Here is an 11,944-nt window from a genome sequence, read left to right as displayed (position 1 = left end):
CAGCCTCGGGCCGGGCGGCACGCGGTGACGGCCGGGGACAAGGAGGCGGGCTCGGGGAGGCACGCGGCGACGGGGACGAGGGCGGCGGGCTCAGGGATGCCGGCGACGAGGACGGCGCGGGCTCACGGAGGGCTCGGCGGCGACGAGGACGAGGAGCAGCCTGGCGGCGTCGTTGGAGGAGAGGACGAGGAGATCGATCGAACTGAATCGAGAATTTCACAAGTCCAGCTTATATACCAAAAGCATTGGTCCCGGTTGGTGCTACGACCCGGGACTAATGCACCCTTTAGTCCCGGTTGGTGCCACCAACCGGGACCAAAGGCCAATTTTCGGCAGCCCAAAGGGCGGGAAGCGGCGGCCTTTGGTCCCGGTTGGTGGCACCAACCGGGACTAAAGGGGTGCAATGGTCACGGTTGGTGGCACGAACCGTGACCAATGCACCCTTTAGTCCCGGTTGGTGCCACCAACCGGGACCAATGCCCTTGTGCGCCCCGCGCCCAAAAGTTTAGTCCCACATCGCTAGTTGACAGCGCCCAACACCAGTTTATAAGCTCTGCTGCCTCCTCCCTCTCGAACTCCTCTGAACTGCAGGCCTATGGGCCTAATTTGACACTGCTTTGCCTGTGGGCCTATTGGGCCTTCTGCGGGCCTGAATCCTGGCCCATGTAGGGTTTCTAGTCGTATTCAGGCCGTGGAGGCCCAGTAGGTGGCATTTTTTTTTGGTTTTTTCTTTTTTATTTCTACATTTTTTTGGTTTTTTATTTTTTTTATTTCTACTTAAAACTAAATACTTACAGTTTTTTAGTGATTTCTTTTTGCTTTTAGGTCACAAAAATTATAAACTTTCTGTTAGTGCCATTAGTTTTAAATTTTAAATAGTTTAAATTTGAATTTTTAAAAATTTGTGTGAATCACTAGTTTATGAATAACTTTACTATAAATTAGAATTTTTTTTCTATTTATTTTTTATTTCTACTTAAAACTAAATACTTACAGTTTTTTAGTGATTTCTTTTTGCTTTTAGGTCACAAAAATTATAAACTTTCTGTTAGTGCCATTAGTTTTAAATTTTAAATATTTACAATTTGATATTCGACGAGAAGCCAGTCGTGACCTTCATACTGAGCAGGCATTCAAAGAAGATTTCTTTCTCTTCTTTCGTAAGAGCGTAGCTGGCAGGACCTTTATACTGCTTCGGAGGCATGCCGTCTTTTTCGTGCAAATGTTGCAGGTCCTCCCGTGCCTCAGGTGTATCTTTTGTCTTCCCATACACGCCCAAGAAGCCTAGCAGGTTCACGCAAAGGTTCTTCGTCACGTGCATCACGTCGATTGAGGAGCGGACCTCTAGGTCTTTCCAGTAGGGTAGGTCCCAAAATATAGATTTCTTCTTCCACATGGGTGCGTGTCCCTCAGCGTCATTCGGAACAGCTAGTCCACCGGGACCCTTTCCAAAGATTACGTAGTGTAAATCATTGACCATAGCAAGCACGTGAACACCGGTGCGCATGGCGGGCTTCTTCCGGTGATCTGCCTCGCCTTTGAAATGCTTGCCTTTCTTTCGACATTGATGGTTGGTCGGAAGAAATCGACGATGGCCCAGGTACACATTCTTCCTGCATTTGTCCAGGTATATACTTTCAGTGTCATCTAAACAGTGCGTGCATGCGTGGTATCCTTTGTTTGTCTGTCCTGAAAGGTTACTGAGAGCGGGCCAATCGTTGATGGTCACGAACAGCAACGCCTTAAGGTTAAATTCCTCTGTCTGTGCTCATCCCACGTACGTACACCGTTTCCATTCCACAGCTGTAAAAGTTCTTCAACTAATGGCCTTAGGTACACATCAATTTCGTTGCCGGGTTGCTTAGGGCCTTGGATGAGAACTGGCATCATAATGAACTTCCGCTTCATGCACATCCAAGGAGGAAGGTTATACATACATAGAGTCACGGGCCAGGTGCTGTGATTGCTGCTCTGCTCCCCGAAAGGATTAATGCCATCCGCGCTTAAAGCAAACCATACATTCCTTGGGTCCTTTGCAAACTCATCCCAGTACTTTCTCTCGATTTTTCTCCACTGCGACCCGTCAGCGGGTGCTCTCAACTTCCCATCTTTCTTTCGGTTCTCACTGTGCCATCGCATCAACTTGGCATGCTCTTCGTTTCTGAACAGACGTTTCAACCGTGGTATTATAGGAGCATACCACATCACCTTCGCAGGAACCCTCTTCCTGAGGGGCTCGCCGTCAACATCACCAGGGTCATCTCGTCTGATCTTATACCGCAACGCACCGCATACCGGGCATGCGTTCAGATCCTTGTATGCACCGCGGTAGAGGATGCAGTCATTAGGGCATGCATGTATCTTCTCCACCTCCAATCCTAGAGGGCATACGACCTTCTTTGCTGCGTATGTACTGTCGGGCAATTCGTTATCCTTTGGAAGCTTCTTCTTCAATATTTTCAGTAGCTTCTCAAATCCTTTGTCAGCCACAGCATTCTCTGCCTTCCACTGCAGCAATTCCAGTACGGTACCGAGCTTTGTGTTGCCATCTTTGCAATTGGGGTATAACCCTTTTTTGTGATCCTCTAACATGCGATCGAACTTCAGCTTCTCCTTTTGACTTTCGCATTGCGTCCTTGCATCGACAATGACCCGGCGGAGATCATCATCATCGGGCACATCGTCTGGTTCCTCTTGATCTTCAGCAGCTTTCACCCGTTGGCAGCATCATTGGGCACATCGTCTGGTTCCTCTTGATCTTCACCAGCTCCCCCCGTTGCAGCATCACCGTATTCAGGGGGCACATAGTTGTCATCGTACTCTTCTTCTTCGCCGTCTTCCATCATAACCCCTATTTCTCCGTGCCTCGTCCAAACATTATAGTGTGGCATGAAACCCTTGTAAAGCAGGTGGGAGTGAAGGATTTTCCGGTTAGAGTAAGACCTCGTATTCCCACATTCAGTGCATGGACAACACATAAAACCATTCTGCTTGTTTGCCTCAGCCGCATCGAGAAACTCATGCACGCCCTTAATGTACTCGCGGGTGTGTCTGTCACCGTACATCCATTGCCGGTTCATCTGTGCGTGCATTATATATAATTAAGTGTCCAAATTAATAGAAGTGTACAAATCTCGAGGAAAATGGAGCTTGAAGGTCGAGCTTCGAGAGGAGAAAGCTTAAGTAGTGTGGCTCGGGCATTCCATCGAACACCTCATGTGCATAGGAGGTGAGCTAGAGCACCACAAAGCCCTCTCCCCCTCGGCCAGAAAAAACAGAGCACTGTGCTCTGCTCTTGCGCTAGGGGGTATATATAGTCCCCTCATTGGTCCCGGTTGGTGGCATGAACCGGGACTAAAGGGGAGCCTTTGGTCCCGGTTCAAGCCACCAACCGGGACCAATGGTGGTGGGCCAGGAGCGAGGCCCATTGGTCCCGGTTCGTCCCACCAACCGGGACCAAAAGGTCCAGACGAACCGGGACCAATGGCCCACGTGGCCCGGCCGGCCCCTGGGCTCACGAACCGGGACCAATGCCCACATTGGTCCCGGTTCTGCACTGAACCGGGACTAATGGGCTGAGCCGGCCTGGACCATAGCCCTGTTTTCTACTAGTGTATATTGTCCTTGTACACGTATTCATATACGTATGTAATTGTAATTGTGATCATCTATATATTGAGACGTGAGGCTGGATGTCAACCACCCACGCAAAACCCTAAACCCTGTGTTTCAATTTGGTATCAGCCAGGTCGGGTCGCCGCCGCCGCCAGTACCTCGCGCCGCCGCCCGAACCTCTCTCCGCGCAGCCGTTGCTTCCGATTGCAAGCTAGCTATCCATCCATGCAAGCTAGCCATCCATCAGCGCCGCGTAGCTAGCTATCCATCAGCATCCATCCGCCCGCTGCTGTTGCCGCGCGGACATCTAACCGCGCCGCCGCTTCCGATCGCACTTGCCGCGCGAGCCATCTTCCGCGACTTGCTCCGCTGCCGCCACGCGCTGTCCCTTCCGCGTCACCGCTGCGATGTCGTCCGCCGCTATGTCCGTCTCCCAAACTAGTGGCGCCATCGTCTCTTCTCCCGTCGCCTCGATCCCCGCCACGCTCGCCGTCCCGATGATCTCCGTTCACCTCGGTCGCCACAACTTCATGCTCTGGGGGGCATCACTAGCACCGTTCTTGCCGATGCCAACCTTCACGAACACCTTGATGGCACCAAGGCGGCACCGGCTAAAACACTCGTTGTCAGCACCGGTGACGCTGCTACCACCGTCGCCAACCCGGAGTACCACCAATGGTGGGTTCAAGATCAGCGCGTCAAGGGGCTTCTTCTCACCTCCATGGATGAGGATATTGCATGCCAACTTATTGGCTGCGAGTCGGCGCATGCGGTGTGGACAGCCGTCGCCGCCATGTTCGGCGCCCAGAGCCGCGCCAATGTCCGCCACATCCGGCGGCAACTTCAGTCGCTGAGGAAGGACGATCTGTCTGCCGCGGAATACATGCACAAGATGAAGGCCCTGGCCGACACTATGGCCGCCGCCGGCTCTCCGATCCGTGATGATGAGCTTATCGATCACATCCTTACCGGCCTCGGCTCCGCCTACAACTCCATCTCCGCCTCCTTGGGCGTGAGTAACGCACCCATGCCCTACTTCAGTTTTTACTCATTGGTTCTGTCCTTCGAGGCGCTGCAGGCACAACAGAGTGCGGTGGAGGGGTGGTCTCCCTCCGCGAACGTTGTGACCTGTTCGGGTTCGTACGGCGCGGGCGGACGCGCGCCCTACTCCGATCCCTATCCCTCCCACGAGGGGGGGGGGACGCCCGGCTGATGGACATGGCCAGCCCGGGCAGAGCCGCCAGGGCGGTAATGGCGGCAACACCGGCGGCCGTGACCGCAACGCTGGTTATGCCGGCAATGGCCGGCAGGGTGGAGGGGGCAACACCGGCAACAACGGCGGAGGCGGTGGGCTTCGCAACCACTGGCGTCCCCGGTGCCAAATTTGCAAGAACTGGGGCCATGAAGCCGACGACTGTCGCAAGCGCTATGATCAGGATCACAACTCCCGCTCCGCCAACTCGGCCTCCACCAACACCGTCGACTTTCCTTGGGTGTTGGATACCGGGGCTACGGATCACTTGACTAATGATCTTGAGCGCCTCCAGGTTCATGAGCGCTATGACGGCAAGGATCAGGTTCAGGTGGCCAATGGTGCAGGTTTGTCTATTTCACACATTGGTCATTCGTTTGTTGAATTTCACCGTCGTTTTTTCACCGTCGTGCAGGTTCAGGTGTTTGTTGAATTTCACCGTCGTTTTTCCTTGTTAAGGACAAAGAAACCAGGCGCGTCATCCTTCACGGTAGAATTTACGGGGGGGGGGGGTCTATCCGGTCCCCTTCGCTTGTGCGTCATCTTCATCGTCTAACCGTGCCTCCTCCGGTGTTCGAGTTTCGTCGTCGCAATGGCATCAACGTCTTGGTCATCCTATAAATAATGTGGTCACTTCCATTGTTCGGAGTCATGAACTTCTGTGTTCTAGTTCAAATAATTCATCGTTAGTTTGTGATGCCTGTCAGCGTGCTAAGAGTCGTCAACTACCTTATTCTACTTCGTTTCACATCACTACTGTACCTCTTGAATTAATACATTCAGATGTTTGGGGTCCCGCTCTTGCTTCGTCGGGAGGGTACAAATATTATGTTAGTTTTATTGATGACTACACGCGCTTCACATGGATTTATTTGCTTAAACACAAGTCTGATGTTGAGCAAGTTTTCTACAACTTTCAGGCTCATGTCGAACGCCTTCTGGATTATAAAATCAAAGTCGTTCAGTCCGAATGGGGTGGTGAATACCACAAACTCCATCGCTACTTTCAACGCACGGGCATCTCTCACCGAGTGTCATGTCTGCATACCTCTCAGCAGAACGGTATTGCCGAGCGCAAACACCGACATTTGGTCGAGACCGGTCTTGCCTTGCTTGCGCACTCCTCTCTTCCACTTCGGTTTTGGGATGAGGCTTTTCTTACGGCATGTTACCTCATCAACCGTATGCCCACTCTGGTTCTCAACAAGGACACACATTTGTTCCGTCTGTTTCATGTTTAGCCCAACTACTCCTCCCTTCGGATTTTTGGGTGTGCTTGCTGGCCTAGTCTCCGCAAGTACAATGCTCACAAGCTTGAATTTCGGTCCAAGATGTGTGTTTTCCTTGGCTATAGTCCTTTGCATAAGGGCTATAAGTGTCTTGACCGTACCTCCGGTCGGATATACATCTCTCGTGATGTTATTTTCGACGAGACTGTGTTCCCTTACTCTCAACCCAGCGTTTCGGTTGATCCTGCTTCTCTTGAACATGCACTCACTTTTCCCTCCGATGAACCGGTTCCGGATGTCCATGTGCATAAATATGACCTGTCCTATTTGTCATCTAACTTGTCTTTTGCAGGTGATATTGCTTTGAGTTCCCCCAGGTACATGTTGCTGCTCCGACGCCTCCCGATGCGCCCGACGTGCATGTCCCGCCGCCCGAGACGGGCGTGGCTGCCTCGCCTGATGGCGCGACCGCGGATGCGGCTGGGTCGCCACCCTCGTCCGGCGCGGCTGGGTCGCCACCCTCGCCCGGTCCGTCGCCCGGGCCGCCGCCGTCGCCTGGGCCGGTCCAGCACACCATCGTCTCTCGGCCCGTGTCGTCTCTTGCTGAGGTCCCCTCAGTCACGACACCCTCGGCCGAGCCCTCGTCGCCGTCGTCTTCTCTTACTGGCGATGTAGCTCTGGCGCATGCTATGGTTACACGCCATCGTGATCATACGCGCAAGGAGAAGTCTTACACTAATGGCACGGTTCGGTACGACTCTTGCCGTCGTGATTTCTTCGCCGCGCCGGTTTCCCATCGTGATGCTCTGGGTGAACCTGCCTGGCGTGCCGCCATGTCCGAGGAGTTTGCTGCTCTCCGTCACACTAACACCTGGGTGTTGGTGCCTCGGCCACCAGGTGTTAATATTGTGAGCTGCAAGTGGATTTTCAAAACTAAGCACCGTCCGGATGGGTCTGTTGATAAGCACAAAGCTCGTCTTGTTGCTCGTGGTTTCACTCAACAGCACGGGATTGACTACGGAGATACTTTTAGCCCGGTGGTGAAGCCTTCCACGGTTCGCTTGGTTTTGTCTCTTGCTGTGTCTCGTGGCTGGAGCCTCCGACAGATTGATGTGAGCAATGCCTTTTTACATGGGTTCTTGGCCGAAGATGTGTACATGCAGCAGCCACCTGGGTTCGAGGATGCCACTTATCCCTCTCATGTCTGCAAACTTCAATGGTCTATTTATGGTCTCAAGCAGTCACCCCGTGCCTGGTATGCTCGTTTGATTCAGGCCTTTCGCAGCTCGGTTTTGTTGCTTCCAGATCAGATGCATCTCTGTTCATCTTCTCCCAGGGTACTATACAGATATACATGCTGGTGTACGTTGATGATATTGTGATTGCTGGCTCTACCCCCGCCGTGGTGGATCGTCTTGTGCAGTCGTTGTCTGCTAGCTTTCCCATCAAAGATTCGGGTCGCCTCGAGTACTTTCTTGGTTTGGAAGCGTCCTTTCATTCAGGGGGCATGACCTTGACGCAGAAAAAGTATGCTTTAGATCTTCTTCATCGCGTCAACATGGAGAACTGCAAGGCCACTTCCACTCCGCTTGCTACATCCGAGAGTCTCTCACGTCATAGTGGTGCACTACTGGGTAGAGATGACTCCTTTCGATATCACAGTGTGGTTGGGGCACTTTAGTATTTGACCCTCACTCGTCCTGATATCTCCTTCGCGGTGAACAAAGTGTGTCAGTTCCTGTCTCAGCCAACGGAGGATCATTGGGAAGCAGTCAAGCGTATTCTGAGATATGTCAAAGGTACGCTAGACATGGGACTACGGATTCGTAAGTCCAGATTTACTGGAGTGAGTATATTCACCGATGCAGACTGGGCAGGCTGTGTTGATGATAGGCGCTCCACTGGTGGTTTTGCTATATTTGTTGGACCTAACCTTGTATCTTGGAGCTCGAAGAAGCAACCCACAGTCTCGAGATCAAGCACCGAGGCAGAGTATAAGGCATTGGCCAATGGCGCGGCTGAAGCCATTTGGATAGACTCAGTTCTCACAGAACTTGGAGTCCCACGGCAGCGCACTCCTATATTGTGGTGTGATAACTTAGGGGCAACTTACCTGACGGCGAATCTAGTGTTTCATGCTCGGACTAAACACATTGAGATTGATTTTCACTTTGTGAGAGAACGGGTAGCTGCTTGTGAACTGGAAGTCAGATTTATTTCTACAGATGATCAGTTAGCAGATGTATTTACTAAACCCGCTACTAGACAGATGCTAGACCGTTTTAGAACCAATCTGAATCTTGTATGTTGTTCAGATTGAGGAGGCATGTAAAATAGGGTCTAGTATATTGTCCTTGTACACGTATTTGTATACGTATGTAATTGTAATTGTGATCATCTATATATTGAGACGTGAGGCTGGATGTCAACCACCCACGCAAAACCCTAAACCCTGTGTTTCAACTCTTGTCACATCTCGCCCATAGGTAGGCACGCCGCAAACTATCAATCTTCCTCCTCCCTTCCACTGGCAATGTCTCTTATATGGTTTCGTCGTGAAAAATGAATAAGTTTTGTGCCCTACGTTATAACAAGTTTCTTTGGTGGGATATAGTGTGATGTTCTATTTTAATCTGCTATGAACTGGAACATACAGTACGCCCCACCAGGGCCAACCGGACAAGGCAACGGCAGCAGGCACAAGCAGGGATCTGTTTTGATAGAGCTTTGACAGATCATAGTCCGTGCGGAGCCCGAACCTAGAAAGCGCCACCCACATCATTTTTACATGTTTACTTCACGTAAGACGGAAGGCCCTTCATGACAGTTAGGTGAAAGGAAAAAATATCACAAAACGAGATGTAAATGCCCAAATGATAAATGCATGACCACGTGGTCATAATTGTATGATCTAGCTGCGAATTCCCAATATAAATGGTGAAGCTAGCTAGTTAAAGATCGATAGCTCAGTAACATGCCGTCAAACCATTTCTTTTATTCTTAATCAAGTATGAGATGTTGGAGTGAAACAAATATCCTACAGGGGCAGTGGGAAGGGCCAAGAGTTTTAAGGGTATGTGCATCCCATCAGTTCCCAGGCAGAGTTTGGACGATCTCCACGTCTTACTGTCGTAGCCAGGGCCATACCTAGGTCGCCCAACCGATTTTGTCAATGTTCCACCTGAAGACATGGCCGTGGCCTTGGCCGTCAAAGGCATTGCTCTCCCACACTCAAACAAATCCTTTCGGCAGTGGCAGTTGCTGGCTTGGGGTGGTGTGGAAGCTGGCAACGGCAGCTGCCATTGCACTGCACCTGGCATGAAGAGCAGGATGAGGACAACTAGTGAGATCATCGCGAGACGACTCATGCAGCAGCCCATTGTCTGATTGTTTGCTTCATAGTGGTGAGACAAGTGTATATATACATGATACAACATGAGCTCCAAGTGTTCCTCTTTGATTCAGTTACGAGACAAGCAGTGAGCGTGGTGAAAACTGAATTGTTTGCTTCGAGTGGAAGTCGTAGATTCTGACAACTCAATGTTATTGGCATGCTTCTCTCTTAGGTTCCTGCACGACGTGTGTAGAAACTGAGATCACTTTAGTAGCCTCGAGCTTACGAAATCGAGAAGGGGCCTGACCCTCCTTCCGTCGTAATGGGTCCATGGAAACTGAGATCCACACCGGTTTTGGTACTCCATGTAGATCCATCCAAACACATGCAGGTCATGCAACATCACGACCAGGAGGACTCTGTGGGTTGAGATCTGGTCAGTTTATGATGCTCTCTCATGTGCTATATACACCTCACAAACTGGTACTTTTGCTCTCTACTGAGCAGGGTGCCATTGCACTGCACCTGGCATGAAGAGCAGGATGATGATAACTAGCGAGATCGTCCCTAGACGACTCATGCTGCAGCCCATTGTTGTTACTTTCCTTTTCATAGTGGTATATACGTGAGCGTTAAGTGTTCGTCTTCAATTTAATTATGAGACAAGCGGTGAACGTGCTCGAGTCAAATGTTTGATTGTCTGTGGATTCTGACAACAAATCAAGAAGGGACCCGACCCTGCTTTCGCCGTAATGGGTCAGTGGAAACTAAGATCCACACCGGTTTTGGTACTCCGCAGGCTGATCCATCCAAACACATGCAGGTGATGCAACATCATGACCAGGACCTCTCTGGATGAGATCTGGTCGGTTTATGATGCTCTCTCCTCACAAACTGGTACTTTTGCTCTCTACTGAGCAGGGACATGTGGCCTTTTCTTCTACAAAAATGTTCAAAAACCATATGCAGGCAAGGACATGATCCCCATTTCAGAAATTATTCCGTTCATGATTCTTATCTCATGAGCGCAATCAACATATGTTCATACATAGATAATATAAGACACAGAGATCGATCGGCTCAACTGAGATTAATTCTGTTCAGTTCTTATGCTCATGCTTCTCTTCACCTCAGTATCTCCACCCCTAGGTAGTCGACGACGCCCTGCACCGTGACGTGGGGCTCCCGACCTTCACCCGGACGGCGGAGATCTGGGGGACTCGAGCAGCATGGTGCCAGCGATCGACTGGGCCACCGGTGGGCGGAGCTATCACACATGATTAATCTGTATCGTGCGCGATAGACCCTCCCTATCGCACACCTTTGCAAGGCGACAATTGAAAATTGTGTTGGCGGAAGGACGTTTTAACTGTTTGCATAGGACGGCTGCACTAGTGTGTAATTTTCAAATGGTTGAATTTTAGCACATCTTACATTGTTTTAGAAATAGTTTTAGAAACATTAAATTATTTCAAAGTTCCAACTATTTTCAATTATATTCCTATGTTTCAGTCATATTTCATAAACGCAATCAATGTCTCTTATACATTTTCTTCATGAAAAATGAATTTCCAAGTTTTGTGCCCTACGCTATAACAAGTTTCTTTTCTGGGATATAGTGTGATATTCTATTTTAATCTGCTCTGAACTGGAACCTGGAGTACCACCAGGGCCAACAGGCCAAGGCAACCGCAGCAGGCACAAGTAGGGATCTGTTTTGACAGAGCTCTGACAGATCATAGTCCGTGCGGAGCCCGAACCTAGAAAGCGCCACCCACATCATTCTTACATGCTTATTACTTCAAGTCAGACAGAAGGCCCTTCGTGCCAGTTAGGTGAAAGGAAAAAATATCACAAAACGATGCCCAAATGATATATGCATGACCATGTGGCCATAATTGTATGATCGAGCTGCAAATTCCCAGTATAAATGGTGAAGCTAGCTAGCTAAAGATCGATAGGTCAATAACATGTCGCCAAACCATCTCTTTTATTCTTAATCAAGTATGGGATGTTGGAGAGAAACAAATATCCTACATGGGCAGTGGAAAGGGCCAAGAGTTTCAAGGGTATGGGCATCATATCAGTTCCCGGCAGAGTTTGGACGACATGTACGTCTCACTGTCATAGCCAGAGCCATGCGTAGGTTGTCCATGTAATTTTGTCGATGTTCTACCTGAAGACATGCCGTGGCCTTGGCCGTTGAAGGCAATGCTCTCCGACACTCAAACAAATCCTTTCGGTAGTTGCAGGTGCTGGCTCGGGGTGGCGTTGAAGCTAGCAATTGCGGCTGCCATTGCACTGCACCTGGCATGAAGAGCGGGACGAGAAAAACTAGCGAGATTGTCGCTAGACGACTCATGCTGCAGCCCATTGTTGTTACTTTCCTTTTCATAGTGGTATATATGTGAGAGTTAAGTGTTCCTCTTCGGTTCAGTTATGAGACAAGCTTGTCTCATAACTCATGAAGCGGCTGCCATTGCGCTGCACCCGGCATGAAGAATTGTAGAGAAG

Source organism: Triticum urartu, chromosome 1 (genome assembly GCF_003073215.2).
Source record: "Triticum urartu cultivar G1812 chromosome 1, Tu2.1, whole genome shotgun sequence".
Lineage (NCBI taxonomy): Eukaryota > Viridiplantae > Streptophyta > Magnoliopsida > Poales > Poaceae > Triticum > Triticum urartu.
This window is presented reverse-complemented; position numbering follows the sequence as displayed.